This window comes from Rattus norvegicus, chromosome 3, assembly GCF_036323735.1.
Source record: "Rattus norvegicus strain BN/NHsdMcwi chromosome 3, GRCr8, whole genome shotgun sequence".
In the NCBI taxonomy this organism is placed as follows: Eukaryota; Metazoa; Chordata; class Mammalia; order Rodentia; family Muridae; genus Rattus; species Rattus norvegicus.
This window is the reverse complement of record NC_086021.1, coordinates 182,577,860-182,593,772: the sequence shown is the minus strand read 5'-3', so window position 1 is coordinate 182,593,772 and position 15,913 is coordinate 182,577,860. Positions and strand designations below refer to the sequence as shown.

The 15,913-nt window shown below is 49.6% G+C and overlaps 1 long non-coding RNA gene across 1 annotated transcript; it reads left to right on the top strand.

The window, feature by feature from the left end:
- Nucleotides 1-2,350: 2,350 nt before the first annotated feature.
- LOC134486503 (uncharacterized) lies at nt 2,351-3,422 on the top strand. The gene is made up of 2 exons (XR_010065545.1): nt 2,351-2,696; nt 2,784-3,422. It is a non-coding gene; the product is annotated as an uncharacterized LOC134486503 (long non-coding RNA).
- The last annotated feature ends 12,491 nt before the right edge of the window (nt 3,423-15,913 follow it).

Below are 15,913 nucleotides of genomic sequence, written 5' to 3'. Positions count from 1 at the left end.
TCTTGAACCCAGCAGTGCTCATTTCCACCCCAGCCCCAGCCAATGCACCTTCGCCATGTGACTTTTCTGGGAAGACTCACCGTGACTAGAATCCCAAGTCCAGTTTGGGGGACCAGGGAATCACTTACATAAGTAAGGGACACTGGACAGCAGCTGTAGCACCAGAAACATCTGTCATCCCCCACTCCCTCATCCCACCACTTGTAGGGTAGGGAAGACTCAGTTAAAGTTGGGACCCCTCCATATTTAAGGGGAGTCCTAGGTGTGATTGTTACCACAGAGTTGAATGTACTGTAGACAGGACTTAAACTGCTTAGGACCAATCAGGGCCTAAGCAGTCAGACCTCAGCTGGGGGGTCTATTGGGATGAGCTGAAGGAATATTGCTACCAGGGTGAAAGGTCTTGGGTGTAGGGTTGAAGGGTGACAAAGAGGTAGATGGTTGGAGAAAAGACATCTATTGGAAGAGTGTACTGGCTGGTTTCGTGTATCAACTTGACACAAGCTGGAGTTATCACAGAGAAAGGTGCCTCCTTTGAGGAAATGCCTCCATGAGATCCAGCTGTAAGGCGTTTTCTCAATTGGTGATCAAGGGTGGGAGAGCCCACTGTGGGTGGTAGCATCCCTTAAGAAAGCAAGCTGAACAAGCCAGGGAGAGCAATCCAGTAAGCAGTATCCCTACACGGCCTCTGCATCAGCTCCTGCCTCCAGATTCCAGTGGAATAAACCCTTTCCTCTCCAACTTGCTTTTTGGTCATGATGTTTGGGGCAGGAATAGAAACCCTAACTAAGACAAAGAATCTTAATGCCATGGACAGATAGACAGACAGACATCATGGCAAAGGGTTCTAAATCGGATCCACATGGCATTGTCCAGATCCCTTCTTATAGGTCTCTGAGGGAAGGGGGACAGTTGGGGTTAAGAGTCTAAACCAAGTCTCTCTCTCTCTCTCTCTCTCTCTCTCTCTCTCTCTCTCTCTCTCTCTCTCTCTCTGATTCCACAACAGGTAGGAAAGGGAAAGGGATGGGGAAGAGGATGTGTGTTCACTGGTAGCCACAGATAGCCTTCTGTGTGTACAAGCTTCGGAACTCTCTTCCCACAACTGAAAAACCAGGGAAGCTGAAGTCTGTTAGTGAGGGATTCACAGACACTCTGAGAGCTTGTGGAAGCTGTCAGTGTGTGTGAGAGAAAAGCCAGGGAAGTGGCTGATCTCGGGAGAAAATTACTTTACAGAAAAGGGCAGCAGAGGAGGAGACCCAAGGCCTAGTAGGTGTTCACTTAATCTTCATTCTTTGTTTGTTTGCTTGCTTGCTTGTTTTTCCAAGATAAAGTTTCTCTATGTAACTTTGGCTGTCTTAGAATTCTCTCTGTAGAACAGGCTGGCCTAGAAGTCAGAGAGATCTGCCTGCTTCTGCCTCCCTAGTGCTGGGATTAAAGGAGTGTGGCACCACTGCCAGGTTTTGACCTTATTTGTTTAAGCTGACCAGAGATGAAGACATGGTGGTCAGGGCTGGGTCTCTGGGGCAGACAGAGGCAGACATCTGCACTGACACATCAGGAAGGTGTTACTGAGCCCAAGTGGTGTGGGGAACAGTATTCTGGAGAAGCCTGTAAGGGTGTGGGAACGGGGGTCTGTCCATGAATAACAGAGTCCAAAGAGCTACTAGTGAAAAAAAAAACGTTAGTATGTCAGGGAGTCTATGAAGCATTTAAAATCATTTTGAGTTGAATTGTTGAGTGAAGCTGGTGCCCAGAAAATTTGAGTAAAGACTCAAACAGAAACCAAAATAAAAAGTTTGGAGGGGTTTGTGGGAAGACAAAGAGCAGCAATCTGATTGGACAGACATAGTCAGTATACACATAATCTCTTTGTTAGTAGGAAAAGTGGAATTAAAAATATAGGTGTCTTCTAGATGGATTTGTTTTTTGTTGTGAAATGAATTATTATTCTGCACATGTTAATGTTGGAAATTAATATGGCAGGTAGTTATTCCATCACTGGAGAGTTTCCTAAATAATCACACAGAGACCTGCTAATATTTCAAAGCTTGGGCATTAGATGGAGAGACTCTCAACCAACTCATCTAAGCTAACTAGCCCACCTAGTCCCATCCAGCCACCTGGCTAGCTATACCTTCCAGGCACACCCATCTTGCCTTATATCTCCTGGCAAAAGACCTTCCGGCTTCTTCTTCCCAGAATTCCTTTCTCCCTCTCAGGAAGTCCCGCCTTCCCCCCCCTACTGCCCAATCACAGACTTCAGCCTTTTTACAGCCCAGTTAACTTGGGGAGCAAGGTGTTTTCCGTAACAAAAGCAGTTGTATGTGAAATTCATTTGTCTTGGGTGAGCAGATCTTGGGGTACAGAATTTAGTATTTGAGTACACAGCAGCGGCAGACCAACCCCAACATGTTGTCGTGTTTTATTTACAATTAGCTCCTTAATCTAGATTATTCTCAGTGAGAAAATTCATTTACATGGGACAAGGCAGGGCTAGAAGTTGAGGACACTTCCAGCCAAGAACCTAGTGGTGAATGCTGGGAAGCAGTCTTGTTCTCTCAGAGTTTGGGTCAATTTCTGGGTAATTTTTTTCAAAGCCACTGATGACTTCATAATGGGTTCCTCAGGAGTTGCCAGTGAGTCTCATCCCAGCATGAGCCAGCCTCAGTTCCCTCAGAAACAGCCACCAACAAAGGGTAGGCAGAATCGAGAAGGGATGTGTGTGGGCAGAGCAGGAAGCACTTCAGCGTCTTCTAACCTGACTTCCTGCTTCTTTCCCTCAGACTCTGCTTCAACTCATCACTCCGGATCCTCCCTGCTGCCCACAGTAACTTTCTCTCCTCAGTTGGCTCTGCAAAGTCTGCTCTCAGGCCCTAGCTAACCGCAGCCTCTCCTCTCTCCACTCCTGCTCTCAAAGACTCTGCTGTGCCCATGCTGGACTTTCTCCTGAAACTCATAGTCATTGACCCTCTCTCCTAGCTCTTGGTCCAGCAGCACCATTTCTTTACCTGGCTACACGGGCTACAGCCTGCAGTGTGGGCAGAGCCTCTACCTTCCAACCACCTTGTTTCTGAGTCAGGTAGTGAGGCTTGCTATCTGAGCTTGGGGCACGTATATGCCCATCTCCGGCTTGCTGGTGATCCATCCGTCTGTCTTCTGTACTGGCTGCTTCTTGAAGGCAAAGACCTTGCTTGGCTTTGTTCCTTCTGAAAACCCTGTAGCCAACACAGGGCGTCACTGTGGCCAAATGAAAGAGTGGTCATACCAGCCCATTAACCCATCAGATAGATGGTCAATTCATGCCTGGCTAGATAGGGGTCAGGGAGAAACAGCACCCTATCTTAGGAACAGGGAATGGAGGAGGCTGGGAGGCTCTGTGGTGTAGCTGTAAAATTATATAAAAAGTAAAATGTTGTCTTTTACCTCCACTAGATCCTACACTGCAGTGCCCCAAGATATCCAGTGGATGTCTTGCCAGAAACATGCATCCCAACTCCCTGAGAGTCTAGCCGCCACACACACTCTTAAACTTAAATCACTACATGAAAGAACACACAACACAATAACCTCTGATCCAGTTGATAAGAGATAATTGCCCATCTAAACATACAAAGCCCTGTTCACATCCATCCCTTAAGAATATTCATAACAACCTGTAAATATACAGAGTGGAATCTGTTCTCTCCACAGCTTCCTCTCCCTTCTCGTTCCAGTCTCCTCCTCTTTCCTAAAACTTTTCTATTGCCCATCCTTCCTTCTCATTCAATGACAGGCCTCGTTCTATCCTGTACCTGCCTCACGTATGTAATGACATCATCACACACTGTGGAACCATAGGGGTCCACGGTTACAAGTGTTCCCTGAACAGCACTCCCCAATAGCATTTCCATGTCAACCCTCTACCTCTGATGTAGCCATGGACCTGTCCTGCATGCCGGACCACTGCATGCTGTCCTGTGGACAGCCTTCACATTGTTGGATACTCAGTCCTTCACTCTCTTTCCCTTTGGCAAGCACCATCACCTTGGATGTCTCATACCTATGTGAAGACTGCTCTGCTGGCTCGAAGAGAAAGAGAGGGTTTAGATCCCAGATCACTACCGGGTTTCAGGTCTGCACGGTTGTGATCGTTAATCTTAACTGTCAACTTGGCAGGTCTGAGAGGCACTTGAGAGATCTGTAGAACCTGCTGTGTCTCTGTGGGGCTTTTCCAAAGAGACTTCATGAGGGTTCTGACCTAATGAGTAGGTTCATCCAGGGATGAAGTCAGATTGACACTAGACTGTAGGAACCAGCTTTTCCTGGAGGTGGTGGACCTGAGGAATTGGATTATGGTAGGAACACCTTTGAAAGGTATGTATGAATTTGGCCTCTTGTTCTTATTGCTTTCTAGGAAGCACCCTCAATGCTATGTGTTTTGGCCTCTGTACAAGCCAAAAATCGATCCAGGCAATCATAGGCTAAGTCCTCTGAGACCAGGAGCCCAAATAAGTCTTCCTTCCTATAAACTGCTTCTCTTGGGTATCTGTCACAGCCATGGAAAGACTGGCTAGTGTAGCAGAAAATAATTAACGCTAAGGTAGGAGGGACATGGCTCAGGGGTAGAGCATTTGCCTATCAAGCACAAAGCCCTGGGTTCAACTCCTAGCACTGGAAGAACAAAAGAGTTGACATTGTCTGAGGACTCTGTTTTGTTCCTGGCTCCTGGAGGCTCACCTCTAAGTGCCAGTCAATTTTTTTTGTTTGTTTGATTAAAAAAGGTCATTTTTTTTAACCTGAGCTTGGGCCACACTAGAAAGTCTATGCTGACTCTCACAGTGAGGCCCTTGGACTCTGCCTACTTAGCTGCCTCTGGAGTAGCTAGAGACTCTCACAGACAGTCATCCAAGTCTATGTGACCAGGTCCCAAGTAACACTTCAAACAACAAGGGTTGGGAAGGCTGCTACTGCTGGCCACACCCCCTGGTTAGGTTTTACATCATTGCCAGAGGAGAACAGGATGTCCTGTGTCAGCATCCTTAGGCTCCACCCACAAGTCTCTTCAGTCCTTGGCTGTTTTTATTCTGTGTCCTTTTCTGTGATCAAGTTCCATTGAGCTCTGAGTCCTTTAGCAAACTTATTGAGTCAGTGAACGCTCTTTGGGCATGCCCAGCTTTGAAACTCTAAATGACAGCCCTTGGAATCCCACAAACTTGGACCTTACTGCATGCATTAGTTTTATTGTCCCCTTTTCTAATATGAAACTGGGAAGGCTCGCGGATGGTAGCACCTTGCCCAAGCTACACAACCAAACCAGCATTTGAGCTCTGACTCGGAGCTCTGTATGTGTCAGCCCTCTATGGAAGTCTATCCTGGGCAATGAGAGGCCTGGAGCAAAGGGCCAGGAGTAAGAGGGGAAGCAGCAGGGGAAGCGATGGGGACCCCACACAGCACCAGTGTCTTTCCAAGGGTGGAGTCAGACTGTGATGGGGCCGTCTGTCCTGAGTGTCCACATGACCTCAAAGAAGCAGATGAAGGGGCTCTGTGTCCTAGGTTGGGAGGGTTTCAGATGAGAAATTACACTGCTTCAGTATCCTGCTGATATCAAACAGGAATCTGTACTCTGAGTAGGGGGAACAAAGGATTTTCTTTAGGTTGTCATTTTCTTAGGAGACATGGAGAAGCAAGGGCTGTCTAAGTGGATGATTAATGGGGGAGACTTCCTTTCAGCGAAGTGTTTCCTCTGAGAGGTGGGAGCCTCTCATCAGAGGGGTGTGGAGAGTAACTGCTGGGTTCATGTCCTTGTTTGTGTCTCAGCGGGAGCTGGGAGAAATGGGCTTTCAAGAGAGTAGGGTAGAAAATGAGCAGTTTGTGGCGAAGAGAAGGCTCAGAAGGGGCTCCTCAGATGTGGCAAAGCTGGTGTTTACAGCACAGATGCCATGGGCCAGGTGCCTCACAGAGCCTGAAATCTGCAGTCTTGGGTGTGTAACAACCAAGAAGGTGCTGTCCACCACCTCCAGGAAAAGCTGGTTCCCACTGTCTAGTGTCAATCTGACTTCATCCCTGGATGAACCTACTCATTAGATCAGAACCCTCATGAAGTCTCTTTGGAAAAGCCCCACAGAGACACAGCAGGTGTGTAACAGCAGGTGCCGTAAACACCCATTTTATAGATGATGCACAGAGAGCTCAGGAAATTGAGCCAAAGCCACAGGACAAAGGTATGGCTGGAATTAGATCTTCCCTGACTTGTCAGAGACCACCTTCTCCTTCACCCCCAGTGACTCTAAAGAAGACTCAGTTATGAGATGTGGGGCAGTTTATAAGTCAAGGCTTATCCCTAATCCTTAAATATCAGCCAAGTATGCCCGACTTTGGGGTTAGAGAAGAGTGTAAGTCATGTCCTTCTAGAGCTGAAGGTGGGTGGATGGGTGGGTAGAGGGATGAATGGTTGAATGATTGAAGGGACACCAGTGATGCCTTTGCTACACAGATAGATGTGTAAATGGATAAGTAGGTGAGTGATTGGTAGATGTAATGGAAGAGTGGATGGATGAGTAGGTAGAAAGATGGACATATAAGTGTGTGAGTGAGTAGACAAATGGGTGCATGAGTGGATGGATGGATGGATGGATGGATGGATGGATGATGGATGGATGGATGATGGATGGATGGATGATGGATGGATGGATGATGGATGGATGGATGATGGATGGATGGATGGATGATGGATGGATGGATGATGGATGGATGGATGGATGATGGATGGATGATGGATGGATGGAGGGAGGGAGAGATGGGTAGATGGGTGGATGATGGATAGATGATGGATAGACAGATGGATGATGGATGGATGAATGGATGATGAATGGGTGGATGGATGGATAGACAGATGGATGATGGATGGATAGATGGACAGATGGATGATGGATGGATGATGGATGGGTGGATGGATGATGGAGGGATAAATGATGGATGGATGGAGGGAGAGATGGGTAGATGGTGGATGATGGATAGACGGATGGATGATGGATGGATGGATGGATGATGGATGGATGGATGGATGATGGATAGGTGGATGATGGATGGATGGATGGATGGATGATAGATGGATAGATGAGGGAATGGATGATGGATGGATGATGGATGGGTAGATGGATGATGGATGGACAGATGGATGATGGATATAGATGGATGGATGATGGATAGACAGATAATGGATGATGGAGGGATGGAGGGATACATGGATATTGGGAGGGAGAGATCAATGGGCAGATAGGTATGTGGGTAGGTTGGTATGGTGGTGGATGGATGGATAGATGAATGAATAAATGGGTAGGAAGGAAGTAGGCAGAGAGAGATGGTTGGAAGGGTGGGTGGATGGGTGGGATGGACAGATGAGTGGGTATGTAGGTAGGTAGAGAGCAGGAAGCTTACCAGGATCTGGGGATTCAGCAAAGGCTTCACTGAGAAACTGAGTAGAGCTGTAGCAATGAGCTTGGTGATGAAGGGGACAGAGGGACAGAATGTACAGAGGTCCCCAGGTTGTTTGATCCTGAGCTACCATGTTCTGGGATCCGAACCATGAAGGAGTAAGTGACTCACAAGAAACAAGAGCTGCAGAAGTTCATAACCCCCTTCCTGTTCTAGAAGGGTCCACGTTGTTACACACTCCCAGGAAGGGATGGTTTCTCTTTGGCCGACATCACAGAAATAAGATGGTTTGAAATCACTGTGGGCCTGTGACTCAAATGCCTTCATCATAGCACGTTTATTATTCTGGTGAGATTAAGCCCAGCATCCGGGAGAGGAAAAGGAAGTGTGGGAGACACTCAGAAGCTGCAGGGAGCCCGCACCCCCTGCCTGTTGCCCTTCCTACCCACCTGGGCTGCTCTGGTCCCCAAGTAACTTCCTCTCCAGCTGAGTCACGTTGTGGGGGGTGAGGGTGGGACCCTTCCACAGCTGCATTTCCTCAGCTCCAGGAGGCCAAGGAGATGAAATGGCCTCTCCCCACAGCCAAAGCCAAGCGAGCAGACTAACTAAGGCTGCATCTGCTGTAGATGAAACTCTTGGAAGAGCCATTTTATAAATATTTTTTCCACAGTCGTATCCCATATGGCCATGCTCCGGCCCTCTTCTGATGCGGCAAGAGGCCTGGTGCTGTTGCCTCCGATGTGAGCCGTGGACTCCAGACGCCTGCCTGCTTCTGGCTGAACCATGTGTCCTGGAGGGACTTTAGCTAGCTTCTGGGGGACACACAGGACTCCTGGGTGCAGCCAAGGCCTTTGGCACCTTCCAGAAGTACAATGAGTTAGAAAGAAGGCAGGCGTGGGGTGGTCTCTTCTTATTCTTTGTTTGGATGCAGGGCACAACTCTTTGTCTCTGCTCTGTGCTGAGCGAGGCACAAGGCTTCCAGAAAACAAATTCGTTCTCAAGCTCTCTAGTGAAAACAGTGTGCTGGTATCAGACTGATACTGGCATGGCACATGGAAGACAGTACATCTTCAGGGTCCCCAGTGCCTGCCTTTATAACAGAGCTTCTTGCCTATACCTCTCTGTGCCTATAACCACCCCTTCTCATTCCTGTTTCCTTACCCACCCACCCTTGCAGCTGAAGAATTAAACCTCTGTCAGCATGGGATACCCATGGAAACTTTCCAGCCCTTTAATGAACCCAGGTTCCAGTCTTTGATGATTTGTATATGCTAGGCCCAGGGAGTGGCACTATTTGGAGGTGTGGCCTTGCTGGAATGGGTGTGGCCTTGTTTGAGTGGGTGTGGCCTTGTTGGAGTAGGTGTGTCGCTGTGGGCGTGGTCTTTAAGACCCTCATCCTAGCTGCCTGGAAGCCAGTCTTCTGCTAGCAGCCTTCAGATGAAGATGTAGAACTCTCAGCTCCTCCTGCACCATGCCTGCCTGGATGCTACCATGTTCCCACCTTGATGATAATGGACTGAACCTCTGAACCTGAAAGCCAGCCCCAATTAAATGTTGTCCTTATAAGAGTTGCCTTGGTCACGGTGTCTGTGCACAGCAGTAAAACCCTAACAAGACACAGCCCCACCTCTGAAATATCAGCGTTCTCACTGGAACCTGCAGAGTAGTGCAGAGATGGCCTTGCAAGTCCACAGTGAGGAAAAAGGGTAGGTGTTCTGTGAAGACCCACATCTATCACAGGGTCACACTGTCAGAGACAGGGAGGGGGGAGGACCCATGAGCCCACGGGGAGTGGGAGGGCAAGGCATGGCTTCCTGTAGTTGTCAGTATTCCTTCTGTGGCACTGGGGATGGAACCCAGAACCTCACAAGGGCTGCACCTTGGCCACAGCACGGCCCTTTTTTACTTTGTATTTGGAAGCAGAGTTTCACTAAGTTCCATAGGCTGGCCTTGAACTCACTGTGACCTCAGACAGGTGCTGAACTCGTGATCCTCCTGCCTCAGCCTCCTGAATAGCTAAGATACAGCAGAGCAGGCTCATGGCTCACATGCATGCAGAGGCAACCTGCCTTAAACGGTTTCTTGCAGTATAGACCAGAAGCCTCCATCCCACCAGCCTTGGCCTGTGTATGTGGACTTTCTTCCTCAGGGAGCACCGGTGCCTTTACCAGGTTCCAGATCTGCATTTACGAGGCCTCTTGTTCTTAGGTGAATACAAGGAATGAGGGACTGCCCGATGGAAGGTGGCTAGTGTCAAGATCCTCTGGCAAGCATGGCATGGCTGAGTGACAGAGACGGTGAGAGTTGCTGGAGCGGGAACAACAAGTCTCCAAGGTTGTCTCCTGAGGCTGGGCATGGTGTCTGTAGAAGCAGTTTCCACCTCAGGGGGATAGGAGAAGGTTTACTCTGGAACCCACTATGGGCAACCGGGGCCAAGGAACACAGACTTGGGTCACTGTAGATTCCGTGGTCCAATATGGAAGCGGTTTTATGAAATTGCTATAGTAACAGCCTAGAGAAAGTCACAAGTCAACACACTTCAAAATACATCGGTGGAAACATCCGAGAGGCAGGTTCTTAAAAATCTCAGCTACAGCCTCAGATGCTGTCTGACAACTCTCTTAACTTTGGGGTGGGCAGAAGCTCGTGGTGGAAGATCCGTTGACTTAATCTAAGTTAATAGATTCCCACGGAAAGCTAGTGCTTTGTGCGGTGGCCGCCAGGCTGCTAGGTCAGGCCCAGAGAAGGGCAACCCATAGCTATCAAGAGAACGAAAGACACTTGGATCTGAACCTGCAACATTCTAAGCTCCAGAGTTACTGAGGCCCTGACCAGTTCGTCAGAAGTTACAGTTCTTTCTGGAACCTTCTTCTGCAGACACCGGGTGGGTCTGTGTCACTGTGACTGTTCTCTACCTAGAGAGAGCATCCCCTCAATGGCCAAGGCTAGAGGGTGATGGTGCATATGTGTGCATGCATGTGTGCATGCTTGTGTGTGTGCATGTGTGTATATGAATGCATGCATATATACATGTGTGTATGTGCTTGTGTGTGCATGCGTGTGTCTGTGCATGTGTATGTATGCATGTTGCATGTGTGTATATGTGCATGCATGTATATATACATGTGTGTATGTGCTTGTCTGTTTTTGTGCATGTGTGTATATGCATGCATGTGCATGTATGTGTATGTGTTTGTATGTAGAGACCAGAGGTTGATGCTAGGCATCTTTTTCAATTGTTCTCAATCTTTTGAGACAGTGTCTCACAGAACCCAGAGCTCACCGATTGAGTTACGCTGGCTCTGCATCCCCAGATCTGAGATTGCAGGAGCATGCCACCATACCTAGCAACTTGGGTTCATGTCTGCTTTGCTGATAGACATGAACCAAATGTCCAGATTCCTGGTCCTGGCCCTTAGAGCCTCAGTCTAGAGAGGCCCAGGGTCTTCCGTAGGGTCGCTCTGGGCGCTTGCCAGCGGTCCTGTGCCTGAGGCAAGGCAGCTGAAGCAGGTGTTAGCATCTCCCTGCAGACACTCGGGAGTCATTCGGTGTCAGTGGAGGGTATAATTAACTGAGTCTCCGGCTCCTGTGTGTGACTGTGTGTAGGTCTAGAAGGGACAATAGTCAGGTCCTGGCCTCAGAAGCCTTATCCCCACCATGTCAGCTCTCCTTTAGAAGAAGCTGGAGTCCCAACAATGGTGATGATGAAGGACCTACTGGCCAGGATGGCTTAACTATGCATCCTCTTGCCCTCTGCTTGGACATCAACCTCCTCAGGACCCTGGAGATGGACTCGGGGCCAGAAGACAGCCACTGGCCCTCTTGCTCTGCTGTGTGGTCACGCTGAATGCATCTTCCTCCTCTTCTCACCGTGACGCGCGTCTCCGGTCGCCCACTGAGGATGGTTACTCAGCTACCAGAGCCCAAGCACTGACCCTAACACCTCCGGGAAGAACGGCTTCTTGGCTGTCTTGGGGCAAGGGCCCAACTGATCTCTCCATGAGGAGGATGTCCGTGTGGGGTAGAAGCCTTTTTGTCTGCATACTCAAATTCATAACGTCCCCAGCTAGTGACATTGACTGACCTCCGCCTCTGTATCAGGCTGGGTGTGGACAGCCATGGGCAGCTGTCTTCCACCTCAGGGAGATTTTTTTTGTGAGGTTCCTGAAAGAAAGTGTTGTCTAGCAAGGTTAGTTGTTCGGCTCTGCTGGGGCTGGCAAGACACAGCAGGCTTTAGGATCCAGACAGGGCCTTGGTTAAGAGGAGCCCAGCAGCAGCCCGGCTCTCTGTTCGCATGCAGAGGCAGGCAATCTGTCTTCCCTCATTCCCCACTGCCTGCCACAACCAATCCTGGCCCCAGAAGGCACAGCCCTGTTCTGAAAGTCATTTCCTTTTCCTCGGCCAGAATTACCTAACTCCAGCAGTTGAGGTGTTCCCAGACCCACTAACTCAGAACAAGACGCGCACTTCAGACAATCTACTGGGCAAACTGACGGAGCTTAAGAACTCCGCCCACCCACCAACCCCCACCCCAGCCCCAAAGAGATAAATTCTCCGCTGGTGAGAACGTGCACGAATCATCTGGCTCTTGTAAATTAGAAGGACTTATTGAACCAGGGCGCTTGCTCACTCTCTGTCTGTCTCTCTGTCTCTCTGTCTTTCTCTGTCTCTCTGTCTCTCTCTGTCTCTTTCTCTGTCTGTCTCCCTGTCTCTCTGCCTCTCGGTCTCTCTGTTTCTCTCTCTGTCTCTGTCTTTCTCTGTCTCTCTCTGTTTCTCTCTGCCTCTCTGTCTTTCTGTCTTTCTGTCTCTGTCTCTCTGTCTCTCTGTCTCTCTGTCTCTGTCTTTCTGTCTCTCTGTCTCTGTCTCTCTCTGTCTCTGTTTCTGTCTCTCTGTCTGTCTCTGTCTGTCTGTCTGTCTGTCTGTCTGTCTGTCTCTCCCCCCCCCCAGATCCATGCTGCTGAAAGTTTACGGCAGCAGCCCTATCCTAGGGTCTGAGCTGAACGCTGAGCAAAGACAGAGCTACAGGTAGCGCTTAGGTGGGGGCAGCCAGATGCTCCCTCCCCCTCCAGGTTCAGGATAAGAAGGGAGAGAGTCAAGTAGTTTTGTCTCTAACAGAGGGACCGAGCATGAGGGGGCATGTCCCGGTGTGCTCCCCACCTCAGCATCCCTGCTTCTTTCAAGAGCTACCTTTCCCCACTGCACAGGGTTGGGCAAAGCCACCAGACACAGGCACCAAGCCAGGCCCCATCCACGCTCTTCCCTGAGGTCTCACCCCATGTGTTCTATTGAGCTTAGGCCTAAAGGCACCAGGTGCCCTCCCTCCCATGCACCTTTAGCAGTAGGATGGGTCGGGACACAGGGGTGAGCCCTGGGAAAGTAAGAGTGGGAAGGAAGCCTTCTGTGGAACACCTAAATCAAACCAGGCCTGCAGGCTCCCCCCTGAATTCTTCAGCTTATGAGCCAATAAATTGCCCTGCTTTGTTAAAATCGCGATGCGTTAGTTTTGTGACACCTGAAACGGAGAGAATTATGATCCGAGTCGGGCATCTGAACGGCCTTTGTGGAGAGGGAATCCTTTCTGTGGGATGAAGCAGATGAGGCAGAATGTAGGTGAGACAGCTGAGGACATGGCCCTGCACCTGGTCTTCAGGGTGTCAGCCTGCCTCCCCCAGAGCCAGTTCATGCAGCTTCTCTCTGAGGGAAGAACCATATATATTTAATCATTGTGAATCAAGACTTACTTCATTTCTCCACTGACAAATCAAAAGCAGCTTTGAGCCCACATTCTGGTGTCAAGGGCCTGAGAGGGGAAAGGAAATTTCTTGACCCTCTCGTTGGCATCGAAAATGCCCAGGACATCAAACCACAGGGCTTCAGGGGCAGCAAAAATCTGAGGCTGTGCTCTGACCATGGCAGTCGAATCTGGAGCCAACATGTCTTTCTTAGGACGGCAGCCCCGGGCTCCTGAAAAATACTGTTTTCAATACTGCGGACAGAATAGTAAATTCTCTTGTCAGCCACTATTGATTTTACAGTTTCCTGACTGCCTCCCTGCCCCCACTACTCGATGTCTTTGATTATTTTATTTATGAAAGACTTAACCTCGTCAGACAGCAGCCTCAGCTCTGACAGTTACTCACAGGTTGGCGCCAGGAGACAGGGTGGTATCGCCTCTCCCCGTTGGCATCTGGGGTGGGTGGGTGGGAAGGATTCCCAATGTGGTCAGCACACAAGGCACAAGTCTGAGGCAAGATACTTAATGGGGCAGCAAGGGACTTCCTGAGAACCCCAAGCTACAGTTCCCCCAAGTGCCCCTTAACTGAACCCCACAATCTCAGGGTTCCTATCTCCAATCCTGAGCTCCCAGGAAGTGGAGGTGGGGTGCTGGTTTTCACTCAATTCCCCAACTTGATGCTTTCAGAGAGTATAAGTGACTTTGGTCACTCAGACCAAAGCAGAACTTGGTGGTCTTGTAAGAGCTCGGTCCCCTTGGAGGCTGGGGGTGGGGAGGGGGAGACAGAGAGACAGAAAGAGAGACAGAGACAGAGACAAAGAGACAGAGACAGAGAGACAGAGAGACAGAGACGGAGAGAGAGAAGAGGAGGGGAGGGAGGGAGGGGGAGGAGAGGAAAGGGGAGGGGAGGGGAGGGGAGAGGAGAGGAGAGGAGAGGAGAGGAGAGGAGAGGAGAGGAGAGGAGAGGAGAGGAGAGGAGAGGAGAGGAGAGGAGAGGAGAGGAGAGGAGAGGAGAGGAGAGAGAAGAAAGAGAGAAGAGAGAAGAGAGGGAAAGAGAACCCAGGGCTGTAGTGCAGGTTTCATCAAGGCTGAGGGACCACAGTGAGGATGCTTAAAGCAGGACCTGGCAAGACAGGTGAGCACATTGTCCCTTTGCCCAGCCATGTCCTTTGCCCACCAGATCCTCAACCCAATCCCACTGACAAAGGGAGAGACTGGGGCACACGGCATCTGGCGCCACATGGAGCAACGTCAGACTCTGCGTGGAGTTCATTCCCGACCCACTCCGTCTCTGGGGCCTGTGTCGCAGTCCATGCTAGATTCTTAAACTTGGAATATTTTTAGAAATGGCCACTTGGCCACCCTTGCTAGAATGATCCCTCAGGCTACCCGGAGTGAACATCCTTCCATCCCTTCTTCCTAGCTCCTGGGCACTGCCCAGCATCTCCCAACACGTCAGGAAATCAGCAGTCAGAGCGAAGTCCGGGCTTGCCGTGAAGAACTTCCGGTCGCGTGACTGCCCCTTATCCCTCCAGCTGCCGAACCTTTCCTGAAACACTCCCTCACTCTCGATTGTCCCCAGAGTGTAAAAAGGACTGAAATGTTTTCCTGCTTTTTCGGAAACATCCTCCTCACCAAATTGCAGGTGGAGCCTGAGCCTTTCCCGGCAGTCCAGCCAGAAGTCGGACCTCCCACCTACTTGCTGTTCTCCCTACCTCCATCCACAGAAACCCCACCTACCATCGGGATCCGTGACACCTTGGGACACCAGCTAGAGCCCGGGGGGGGGGGGGGCTAAAGAATCACAAGTGTGGAAAGCACACCCTCAATGTCAGAAGTGCCCTGTTGTCAACACACTACATCACAAGCAGCCTGCTTGTGTATCTCCACACCATCATAATTTATCGAATAACAATAAAATTCCAAGGCACATAGGTTTCCTTCACAACCGATTGCCAAGCAGTCCTGATTCCCTCGACAGCCAGCCCTGGCGTAGGCTCCTTTATTCCAGTTTTAAGTGCAAATACTGTCAGGTGGTACAACCATCCAGACTCTAGGTGATAAATACCGGTACGGGATGGACGGATGCTGTCCTCGTTTTCTTTCCCTGATACTATGATAAAATCCTCCGACGAGGGCAACAGGAGGGAGACAGGGTCTGTTTTATCTCTCATTTCTGGTCTCCGTCCATTGAGGCAAGGAGGTCAGTGTCTGGGGAGCCGGAAGTAGCTGACCACGGCGTTGTCTACCATCAGAAGGCAGCAATGGATGCAAGCACACTGGTGCACAACTTGCTTTATCTCCTTTAAAAAGTCCAAGATCTGTGCCAAGAAGTCATCACACCCACAGTTAGGATGGGTCTTTCTACATCAATAAATGTAACCAATATAATCTACTCCCTGACAGACTGGGCTAGAGACCTATGGCCCGGGCGATTCTGGATTCTGTCAGATTGACAATTAACACTAGCCATCATAAACAGATCAACATATTTGCACATAAATGTGTGTGTATGTAGATGTATGTGGATATATGCTCACACATGTATATACACACAGACAGTTGGTATATATTTAACTATGGAGTGTTGAAGAGGCTGCAGCAAATTCATGTCATTTCAAAGGGGCCTGAGGAGAGTCTGATAGGGAGGGGCACGGTGACTCTCTGTTGTCAACAAGGCTGCTGTGGCCACCACATCGAGTCAAGCTGCAGGGTCGGAGGAGAGCTGCAAGAATGAGGTATGGTAGAGACTGGAGAAGCAGAAGT